The sequence below is a fragment of the Pseudophryne corroboree genome, chromosome 5, assembly GCF_028390025.1.
Source record: "Pseudophryne corroboree isolate aPseCor3 chromosome 5, aPseCor3.hap2, whole genome shotgun sequence".
In the NCBI taxonomy this organism is placed as follows: Eukaryota; Metazoa; Chordata; class Amphibia; order Anura; family Myobatrachidae; genus Pseudophryne; species Pseudophryne corroboree.
In genome coordinates, this window is record NC_086448.1 from 229,911,713 (window position 1) to 229,923,654 (window position 11,942).

The 11,942-nt window shown below is 47.5% G+C and overlaps 1 long non-coding RNA gene across 1 annotated transcript; it reads right to left on the minus strand.

The window, feature by feature from the left end:
* Positions 1 to 475: 475 nt before the first annotated feature.
* Positions 476 to 2,168, minus strand: LOC134928951 (uncharacterized). The gene is made up of 5 exons (XR_010178152.1): positions 2,050 to 2,168; positions 1,666 to 1,792; positions 1,282 to 1,408; positions 898 to 1,024; positions 476 to 640 (listed from the first exon to the last, which is right to left on the minus strand). It is a non-coding gene; the product is annotated as an uncharacterized LOC134928951 (long non-coding RNA).
* Between the last annotated feature and the right edge of the window lie 9,774 nt (positions 2,169 to 11,942).

Below are 11,942 nucleotides of genomic sequence, written 5' to 3' on the forward strand. Positions count from 1 at the left end.
AACAACACAGTCCAGCAATGGGTCATGCTGGGCTGTGTGGTTCCACAAGTGCAGGCATGTCAAAGTGCTGACCACTGACACCACTCTGCCACTTTGGACCGCCTGCCCTTGGGGAACAACACAGTCCAGCAATGGGTCATGCTGGGCTGTGTGGTTCCACAAGTGCAGGTGTGTCAAAGTGCTGACCACTGACACCACTCTGCCACTTTGGACTGCCTGCCCTTGGGGAACAAAACAGTCCAGCAATGGGTCATGCTGGACTGTGTGGTTCCACAAATGTTCTTGGGAAAGGAATGAACATGACATCATTAGTGTCTTTACTTAATATGGAATTTCTTTTTTTTTCACGGATCTCTACACAAGAAAAGAATGTAAAGAAGAACAAACACTACTTTTTTTGTTTTTCTTTAAATTTATTTTTTAATCCAAAAATAAATACAATTTTAATTCTTCAATAATTTTTTAAAATGAGAAGTTTTGTGTGGTTTTTCTTTAAATTATTAGTTGATAAAATGTAAAATATGGCATTTCAGAGATGCAGTGGTATTGTGGTAGGTCGCCCATGGTACAGCAGGGGAACTGTCTTGTCCCTTGACATCCACGCTGGTTCCTGTACCTTGGGAAGGATACTCCGCAAGACCTGTGGAAGAGAATAGTATGAGGTTCCAGGTATTTGTGTCATCCAAAGACAAGGTACAAGCAGGTTACATCGGCCTTTGTCCCAAATGCAACCCTCCGGCACTTGAGAAACTAGACATCCAAACATTCCCTGACACAGCGTAAGCATTGCAGTGTCAGGGCATGATTGGATGTGCAGTTTTACAAGTGCCGGAGGGCTGCACTTTGGACATGCCGGGGTTACTTGGTCAAGAGGGAGTTTTGGGCAATACATCTCACCTGAGGGGGTTGTCTGCTACATGGCGGAGGTTCAGGTCCACATCACAAGTAGGTCGCCCATGGTACATCAGGGGAACAGTCGTGTCCCTTCACATCCACGCAACTTGGGAAGGATACTCCGCAAGACCTGTGGAAGAGAATAGTATGAGGTTCCAGGTATTTGTGTCATCCAAAGACAAGGTACAAGCAGGTTACATCGGCCTTTGTCCCAAATGAAACCCTCCGGCACTTGAGAAACTAGACATCCAAACATTCCCTGAAACAGCGTAAGCATTGCTGTGTCAGGGCATGATTGGATGTGCAGTTTTACAAATGCCGGAGGGCTGCACTTTGGACATGCCGGGGTTACTTGGTCAAGAGGGAGTTTTGGGCAATACATCTCACCTGAGGGGGTTGTCTGCTACATGGCGGAGGTTCAGGTCCACATCACAAGTAGGTCGCCCATGGTACATCAGGGGAACAGTCGTGTCCCTTCACATCCACGCAACTTGGGAAGGATACTCCGCAAGACCTGTGGAAGAGAATAGTATGAAGTTCCAGGTATTTGTGTCATCCAAAGACAAGGTACAAGCAGGTTACATCGGCCTTTGTCCCAAATGAAACCCTCCGGCACTTGAGAAAGTAGACATCCAAACATTCCCTGAAACAGCGTAAGCATTGCTGTGTCAGGGCATGATTGGATGTGCAGTTTTACAAATGACGGAGGGCTGCACTTTGGACATGCCGGGGTTACTTGGTCAAGAGGGAGTTTTGGGCAATACATCTCACCTGAGGGGGTTGTCTGCTACATGGCGGATGTTCAGGTCCACATCACAAGTAGGTCGCCCATGGTACATCAGGGGAACAGTCGTGTCCCTTCACATCCACGCAACTTGGGAAGGATACTCCGCAAGACCTGTGGAAGAGAATAGTATGAGGTTCCAGGTATTTGTGTCATCCAAAGACAAGGTACAAGCAGGTTACATCGGCCTTTGTCCCAAATGAAACCCTCCGGCACTTGAGAAACTAGACATCCAAACATTCCCTGAAACAGCGTAAGCATTGCTGTGTCAGGGCATGATTGGATGTGCAGTTTTACAAATGCCGGAGGGCTGCACTTTGGACATGCCGGGGTTACTTGGTCAAGAGGGAGTTTTGGGCAATACATCTCACCTGAGGGGGTTGTCTGCTACATGGCGGAGGTTCAGGTCACAAGTAGGTCGCCCATGGTACATCAGGGGAACAGTCGTGTCCCTTCACATCCACGCAACTTGGGAAGGATACTCCGCAAGACCTGTGGAAGAGAATAGTATGAGGTTCCAGGTATTTGTGTCATCCAAAGACAAGGTACAAGCAGGTTACATCGGCCTTTGTCCCAAATGAAACCCTCCGGCACTTGAGAAACTAGACATCCAAACATTCCCTGAAACAGCGTAAGCATTGCTGTGTCAGGGCATGATTGGATGTGCAGTTTTACAAATGCCGGAGGGCTGCCCTTTGGACATGCCGGGGTTACTTGGTCAAGAGGGAGTTTTGGGCAATACATCTCACCTGAGGGGGGGTGTCTGCTACATGGCGGAGGTTCAGGTCCACATCACAAGTAGGTCGCCCATGGTACAGCAGGTGAACTGTCCGGTCCCTTCATCCACGCTGGTTCCTGCACCTTGGGAAGGATACTCCGCAAGACCTGTGGAAGAGAATAGTATGGTGTCATCCAAAGACAAGATACAAGCAACACTTGGAAACAAGCAGGTTACATCGGCATTTGTCCCAAATGCAACCCTCCGGCACTTGAGAAACTACACTTCCAAGCATGCCCTGACACAGCGTAAGCATTGCTGTGTCAGGGCATGATTGGATATACAGTTTTGCAAATGCCGGAGGGCCGCAGTTGGGACATGCCTGGCTTACTTAGACAAGAGGGAGTTTTGAGCAATACATCTCACCTGAGGGGGGGGGTGTCTGCAACATGGCGGAGGTTCAGGTCCACATCACAAGTAGGTCGCCCATGGTACAGCAGGGGAACTGTCCGGTCCCTTCAAATCCAGGCTGGTTCCTGCAAATCGGGAAGGATACTCCACAAGACCTGCAGAAGATAATAAGGAGGTAATTTGAGAGTGTTTCTGCCACCCTGGGAAAGAACAAAAGGTCCCAGCAACACTGCGCATATACACAGGTTACTCAGACAAGATGGAGTTTTGACCAATACATCTCACCTGAAAGAGTGACTCTAACATGGCGGTGGTTCAGGTCCACATCACAAGTAGGATGTCCATGGTAGAGTGGGGTAAACTGGTCCAATACTGGAGTGGCTTTGCAGAAGTGTATCCTGGGTAAAACTGTTGAATCATGGGTACATTCCCCTCAGCAGAGTGAAGAAAAAAATATTCTTTTTAAAAATCTATTAAAAAATACTTGTGGGTCAAAAATTGACAAACCAAGAAGATAATCCCTTCTAATATAAATAGATATGCTATTAGCAACAAAAAAAACACAAAAAAACATGTTTTTAAATTTTTTTATTAGATTCCGCCAGCAAAGTGAGGTGGAATGAAATTGACGAAATTGCTGTTGAAAAGCACTGTTGTCAAATCGACATTCTTCAATTGAATATACTTTTGTCGAAAAGCCGCATTTTGACCATTGCAGACATGTCGAATTTTGAAAATGTCGATTTGCAAAAAGTCGAATCTGAAACGGCAGGTATTTTGACGAAAAGTAATGTATTGCATTGTCGAATCCAATTCAACATTTTTTTTTGTCGAAAATGCCCCGTTTTTCGACTTTCGCTGCAATTCGACCGCAATTGCATATACCCCGTAGTGTGTTATGTAAAAAGGGAAGCAAAACCCATCCTGGAAATCATAGACCAGTAGTCTGACATCTATAGTGGGGAAAATATTAGAAAGTATATTAAGGGATAGCATTCAGGAGTACTTAGGGTCCTGCAAGATTATTACTAAGAACAAGCATTTTGTGAGGGATAGGTCATGTCCAACAAACTTAATTTGCTTCTATGAGGAAGTAAGTGCGAACTTAGACCAGGAAAAGGCAGTGGATGTGGTATTTTTAGATTTTACTAAAGCCTTTGACACAGTGCAGCACATGAGGTTGATACAAAAACTAAGAGAGCTTGGACTAGGAAACCCAATTTGTACTTAGGTCAAAAATTGGTTGGAAAATAGAGAACAGAGAGTTGTGGTCAATGTTAAGTATTCCAACTGGGCTAAAGAATTAAATGGTGTACCGCAAGGGTCTGTACTAGGGACACTTCTAGTTAACATATTTATAGATGACCTGGGAGACGGTCTTGAGAGCAGTGTCCATTTTCGATGATGACACTAAACTGTGTAAAATAATTAAATTAGATAGAGATGTTGACTGTCTACAGAATTACTTAATCATATTGGAAGTTTGGGAAGCAAAGTGTAGTATGAGGTTTAATATAGAGAAATGTAAAGTTATGCACTTTGGGACAAAGAACAAACATGCAATTTACAAATTAAAGGGGGAAATGGTAGGCATATCGGTTATGGAGAAAGATTTGTGTGTGCTCATTGACAATAGACTTAGTAACAGTGCCCAGTGTGAGTGTGCAGTAGCAAAGGCAAATAAGGTATTAGCATGCATAAAGCGGGGGGGTGGAGACAAGGGAAGAGTGTAATCCTGCCACTGTATAAATCGTTGGTACGGCCACATTTAGAATACTGTGTACAGTTCTGGGCACCACACTATAAAAAAGACATATCGGAACTCGAAGAAGTTCAGAGAAGAGCTACCAAACTGATTAAGGGCATAGAGTCGTTCTGTCAAGATCCGGGTAACCAGACACACTTATTTACCTTCTAAGTGCCTTCTGAGACTGTCCCTACGCTCCAAACCAGGATTCCACCTGCGCTGTCTGCGTGCAGTGCGCTGCACGGCATCTTCTCAGTCTCCCCTCAGTGATCCCGGAAGCGCTGTGATGGCGACTATTCAGCATGCTCCTCCTGTTCCAGTAGATGGCATCTCCCATTCTCTGCGGCCTCCGCCGCCATTACTACAGGTTTCCACATGCTGATACAAACAGACTTTCCCTCCAGAACTAAACATGGGCGCAGCCATGTTTGGCCTTGTCAAATGACTCTCCATAGCCTATCCGCTGCACTCTCCCTGATTGCTCAGCCAATACCTGCTTCCCAGCTGGTATAACTATCCTGAATCAAGGCTGCCTAATGGTCAGTGCTTTGATTGTTTATCCCAGTGTTAGATGTCTCTCCTGTCTGTTCCTGCTTGCTGTCTTCAGGTATTCCAGCTCCTGTGACCTTGCTCCACTTAAAGAGACCTGCACCAGTTCCCACCTTGCGGTGCTGACTGACTCCAGCGGTGTCCCTACATTGCTCTCAATGATCTGCAGTGATTCTTCACTGGCTTCCAGCTCTCAGCGGTGTTCCAGTAACGCTTCCAGCTCTCAGCGGTGTTCCAGTATCGCTTCCAGCTCTCAGCGGTGTTCCAGTATCACTTCCAGCTCTCAGCGGTGTTCCAGTATCGCTTCCAGCTCTCAGCGGTGTTCCAGTATCACTTCCAGCTCTCTGCGGTATTTCAGCATCGCTTCTGTTCACCATCGGTGTTCCAACATCGAACAACAGTTCACCATCGGTGCTCCCTCCATCGAACTCTGTCTGCATTGGTGAGTTCCGTAGCACCTTCACCACCTGGGCAGATTCTACTCGGCATCCCCGGCGGTTCTCCAGAGCTCACCTCAACCTCCGTGCATTACTACCATCTCCAGCTTCCAGTGTGCCATCTGCTGGTCAGTATCTGTACGTTCACCTATACAGTGGTTAGCTGTTGGCTTAACGGACTTACCATCTCCGGGTCTTGCCAGACTACTCCATACTGTGTTTACAGCATTGCAACAGTAATCCTTTACCACTGCATCCAAGGAACTGTACTGTCACCTGTAAACTGCACATCCTTATTTGTTGAGCATATCATATCTCTGAACTGCCGAAGTGTACCTGAACTATGTGCTTAATAAACGAACATTACTTTTATCCTGTCGTCTTGGTCACGCCTTCGGGCATCGGTGCTCAGGTTCCCTGCATGTCCAAGAACCTATATAACCACCCAGGTTTAAGTACATGTCAACCCCTACGCCTGAGGCTTCCCCAGGTCAGCCTCAGCCCTCAGGTGTGACACGTTGGACTTTAATGAAAGGCTAACCAGGTTAGATATGTTTACATTACAAAAGAGGTGACTAAGAGGAGATATGATTAATATTTATAAATACATTAAGGGGAAATATAGGGAATTATAGAAAGTGTGGCCACCCCCTAAGGTTAGAGGAGAGGACTTTTCACACCAAGTGAAGGAAGGATTTCTTCACAGTGAGGGCGGTAAAGATATGGAATTCTCTGCCGGAGAAGATTGTGTTAGCTGACTCAATTGATAAGTTCAAAAAAGGTTAGACAAATTTTTAGCAGAAAAAGAAATCCAAGGATACAACCTCAGATAATTAGATTAGATAGATATAGTTGAAGTCAATAGACAGTTTTTTTTTCAACCTTAACAACTACAGTATGTTACTATGTTACATACACTCTTACTAATTGCCCGCCCGATGTGTTACGCCTGATGTCACAACTGGGTGGTCATTTAAAATGTGTGCCCACTGTGGATTGCGATATATCAGTCGTTCGATTGAATGGCCGATATATCAATGTGTTTATCCAGCTTAAGTCTCAGAAAGAAAACAGATAAAGGGGTCTATTTACTAAACTTCGCAGAGTGATAAAGTAAAGAGAGAAATAGTACTAGCCAATCAGCTCATAACTGCCATGTTACAGGCTGTGTTTGAAACATGACAGGAGCTGGTTGGTTGGTACTTTATCTCCACTACTTTATGGGGGTAATTCCAAGTTGATCGCAGCAGGATTTTTGTTAGCAATTGGGCTAAACCATGTGCACTGCAGGGGAGGCAGATATAACATGTGCAGAGAGAGTTAGATTTGGGTGGGGTGTGTTCAATCTGCAATCTAATTTGCAGTGTAAAAATAAAGCAGCCAGTATTTACCCTGCACAGAAATAAAATAACCCACCCAAATCTAACTCTTTCTGCACATGTTATATCTGCCTCCCCTGCAGTGCACGTGGTTTTGCCCAATTGCTATAAAAAATCCTGCTGCGATTAACTTGGAATTACCCCCTATGTCTCTCCGATGCTTAGTAAATAAACTCTAAAGTGCAAACCAAACAGTTCCTGTTATTTTTTAAACACAGCCTGTAATATGGCCCCATATCAGTTGTCCCTCTGTCCCAGTGGCGGTTCTTGCCACGGGCAAGCGGTACTTTTGCCCGGGGCGCCGCCTTCCGGAGGGCGCCGGCGCCATCCGGAGGGCGCCGCACCAGGGCAAGATCCGCCACTGTGCCCCCCACAGTGCCCCCCCGCTTTGAAGGGAACCAGACGCGTAGCGTCTAGTTTCCCTTCATTGAGAGGACCTTAGTTGTGCGGTGCGCGATGACGTCATCGCGCACCGCACAGCAAAGGTCCTCTCCATGAAGGGAAACTAGACGCTACGGTCTAGTTTCCCTTCGTGGAGAGGACCTTTGCTGTGCGATGCGCGATGACGTCATCGCGCACCGCACAACATAGTGGCACAGACACTAGGGGTCATAATTGACCTCTAGTGTCCATGCTGTTCTATGGGAGAGACGTAACTGAAAATTTTTAATTCCACCGTTTGAAGAGGCTCAAACCAGTGAGATTTCAGGAACTGTAACACCACGGTAAGGTACCATGGTGCTACTGGAGGCACAAAAGGAGGCTGGATGTGCAGCACTCCCTTTACAAAAATCTGGACTTCTGGGAGAGAAGCCAATTCCTTCTGAAAGAACATTGATAGGGCCGAAATCTGTACCTTAATGGAGCCTAATTTTAGGCCCATATCCACTCCTGTCTGTAGAAAGTGGAGAAAACGGCCCAGATGGAAATCTTCCGCAGGAGCATTCTTGGCTTCACACCAAGATACATACTTTCTCCAGATACGGAGATAATGCCTCGCCGTCACCTCCTTCCTAGCCCTTATCAGAGTAGGGATGACTTCTTCCGGAATGCTTTTCCCAGCTAGGATTCGGCGTTCAACCACCATGCCGCGGTAAGTCTTGGAACAGACAGGGCCCCTGTTGCAACAGGTCCTCTCTGAGAGGAAGAGGCCACAGATCTTCTGTGAGCATTTCCTGAAGATCTGAATACCAGGCCCTGTGAGGCCAATCTGGAACAATGAGTATTGTTTGCACACTTTTTCGTCTTATGATTCTCAATATTTTTGAGATGAGTGGAAGAGGAGGGAACACATAGACCGACTGAAACACCCACGGTGTCACCAGGGTGTCAACTGCTACTGCCTGAGGGTCCCTTGACCTGGCACAATACCTCCGCAGCTTCTTGTTGAGGCGTGACGCCATCATGTCTATTTGTGGAAGTCCCCAATGACTTGTTATCTCTGCAAAAACTTCTTGATGAAGTCCCCACTCTCCTGGATGGAGATCGTGTCTGCTGAGGAAGTCCGCTTCCCAGTTGTCCACTCCCGGAATGAAGACTGCTGTCAAAGCGCTTACATGATTTTCCGCCCAGCGAAGAATCCTGGTGGCTTCCGCCATCGCCACTCTGCTTCTTGTTCCGCCTTGGCGGTTTACATGAGCCACGGCTGTGACGTTGTCTGACTGAATCAGAACCGGTAGGTCGCGAAGAAGATTCCCCACCTGACAGAGACCGTTGTATATGGCCCTCAATTCCAGTACGTTGATGTGCAGACAAGCCTCCTGGCTTGACCATAGTCTCTGGAAGTTTCTTCCCTGTGTGACTGCTCCCCATCCTCGGAGGCTCGCGTCCGTGGTCACCAGAACCCAGTCCTGAATGCCGAACCTGCGACCCTCTAGAAGGTGAGCACTCTGCAGCCATCACAGGAGAGACACCCTGGCCCTGGGGGACAGGCTGATTTTTTGATGAATGTGTAGATGGGACCCGGACCACTTGTCCAGAAGGTCCCACTGAAAAGTCCTCGCATGAAACCTGCCGAAGGGAATGGCCTCGTAGGACGCCACCATTTTCCCCAGTACTCGAGTGCATTGATGGGCCGACACACCTTTCGGTTTCAACAGGTCTCTGACCAAGTTCTGGAGTTCCTGGGCTTTTTCCATTGGGAGAAAAACCCTCTTTTGTTTCGTGTCCAGAATCATGCCCAAGAAAGTCAACCGGGTCGTTGGAACCAACTGTGACTTTGGTAGATTGAGAATCCAGCCGAAACATAAGGTAAAAAAGTAGATTTACCTGCAGTAGCTGTGGAAACCAGGTCCGTGAGACCTTCCCCAAATAAGTCCTCACCCTTGTAAGGCAAAACCTCCATATGCCTCTTTGAGTCGGCATCACCCGTCCATTGGCGGGTCCACAGGGCTTGCCTAGCAGAAATCGCCATGGCGTTGGCTCTCGAACCCAGCAGGCCAATGTCTCTCTGAGCATCTCTCATATATAGGACTGCGTCTTTAATGTGACCCAAGGTCAATAAAATGGTATCCCTATCCAGGGTATCAATGTCAGCTGACAAGGTATCCGTCCAAGCCGCCACATCGCTACAAACCCAAGCCGACGCTATTGTCGGTCTGAGCAAGGCACCCGTATGTGTATAAATTGACTTCAAGGTAGTTTCCTGCCTGCGATCAGCAGGATCCCTGAGGGCTGCCGTATCTGGAGACGGCAGCGCCACCTTTTTGGAGAAGCGCGTTAACGCCTTGTCCACACTGGGCGAGGATTCCCACCGTACCCTGTCCTTTGCCGGGAAAGGATACGCCATAAGAATTCTCTTGGGAATCTGCAGTTTCTTGTCTGGAGTTTCCCAAGCTTTTTCAAATAACTCATTCAGCTCATGAGATGGGGGAAAAGTTACCTCAGGCTTCTTTTCCTTAAACATGTGTACCCTCGTGTCAGGGACAGAAGGGTCATCTGTGATATGCAAAACATCTTTTATTGCAATAATCATGTAATGAATACTTTTGGCCACCTTGGGTGTAACCTCGCATCATCGTAGTCGACACTGGAGTCAGAATCCGTGTCGGTATCAGTGTCTGCTACTTGGGACAGTGGGCGTTTCTGAGACCCAGAAGGGCCCTGTGACACAGTTAAAGCCATGGATTGACTCCCTGCTTTATCCCTGGACTCTGCTTTGTCCAATCTCTTATGTAATAAAGCCACATTTGCATTTAAAACATTCCACATATCCCACCAGTCAGGTGTCGGCGTTGCCGACGGAGACACCACAATCATCTGCTCCACCTCCCTAGAAGAGCCTTCCGCTTCAGACATGCCGACACACACGTACCGACACCCCCACACACTCAGGGAAATAACTATATGGAGACAGTTCCCAATAAGGCCCTTTGGAGAGACAGAGAGAGAGTATGCCAGCACACACCCAGCGCCACCAGACCCTGGAATAAAATCCCAGTTAGGACAGCGCTTTTATATAAAAATAATAAGATTTTACTCACCGATAAATCTATTTCTCGTAGTCCGTAGTGGATGCTGGGGACTCCATCAGGACCATGGGGATTAGCGGCTCCGCAGGAGACAGGGCACAAAACTAAAGCTTTAGGATCAGGTGGTGTGTACTGGCTCCTCCCCCTATGACCCTCCTCCAAGCCTCAGTTAGGATACTGTGCCCGGACGAGCGTACACAATAAGGAAGGATATTGAATCCCGGGTAAGACTCATACCAGCCACACCAATCACACCGTATAACTTGTGATCTAAACCCAGTTAACAGTATGACAAACGTAGGAGCCTCTGAACAGACGGCTCACAACAATAACAACCCGATTTTTTTGTAACAATAACTATGTACAAGTATTGCAGACAATCCGCACTTGGGATGGGCGCCCAGCATCCACTACGGACTACGAGAAATAGATTTATCGGTAAGTAAAATCTTATTTTCTCTGACGTCCTAAGTGGATGCTGGGGACTCCGTCAGGACCATGGGGATTATACCAAAGCTCCCAAACGGGCGGGAGAGTGCGGATGACTCTGCAGCACCGAGTGAGAGAACTCCAGGTCCTCCTCAGCCAGGGTGTGAGACTGACCAAGTAGCAGCTCGGCAAAGTTGTAAAGCCGAGACCCCTCGGGCAGTCGCCCAAGATGAGCCCACCTTCCTTGTGGAATGGGCATTTATATATTTTGGCTGTGGCAGTCCTGCCACAGAATGTGCAAGCTGAATTGTACTACACATTTAACTAGCAATCGTCTGCTTAGAAGCAAGAGCACCCAGTTTTTTGGGTGCATACAGGATAACAGCAAGTCAGTTTTCCTGACTCCAGCCGTCCTGGAAATCTATATTTTCAGGGCCCTGACAACATCTAGCAACTTGGAGTCCTCCAAGTCTCTAGTAGCCGCAGGTACCACAATAAGCTGGTTCAGATGAAACGCTGACACCACCTTAGGGAGAAACTGGGGACGAGTCCGCAGCTCTGCCCTGTCCGAATGGACAATCAGATATGGGCTTTTGTGAGACAAAGCCGCCAATTCTGACACTCGCCTGGCCGAGGCCAGGGCCAACATCATGGTCACTTTCCATGTGAGATATTTCAAATCCACAGATTTAAGCGGTTTAAACCAACGTGATTTGAGGAATCCCAGGACTACGTTGAGATCCCACAGTGCCACTGGAGGCACAAAAGGGGGTTGTATATGCAGTACTCCCTTGTCAAATTTCTGGACTTCAGGAACTGAAGACAATTCTTTCTGGAAGAAAATCGACAGGGCCGAAATTTGAACCTTAATGGACCCCAATTTGAGGCCCATAGACACTCCTGTTTGCAGGAAATGCAGGAATCGACCGAGTTGAAATTTCTTCGTGGGGCCTTCCTGGCCTCACACCACGCAACATATTTTCGCCACATGTGGTGATAATGTTGTGCGGTCACCTCCTTCCTGGCTTTGACCAGGGTAGGAATGACCTCTTCCGGAATGCCTTTTTCCCTTAGGATCCGGCGTTCAACCGCCATGCCGTCAAACGCAGCCGCGGTAAGTCTTG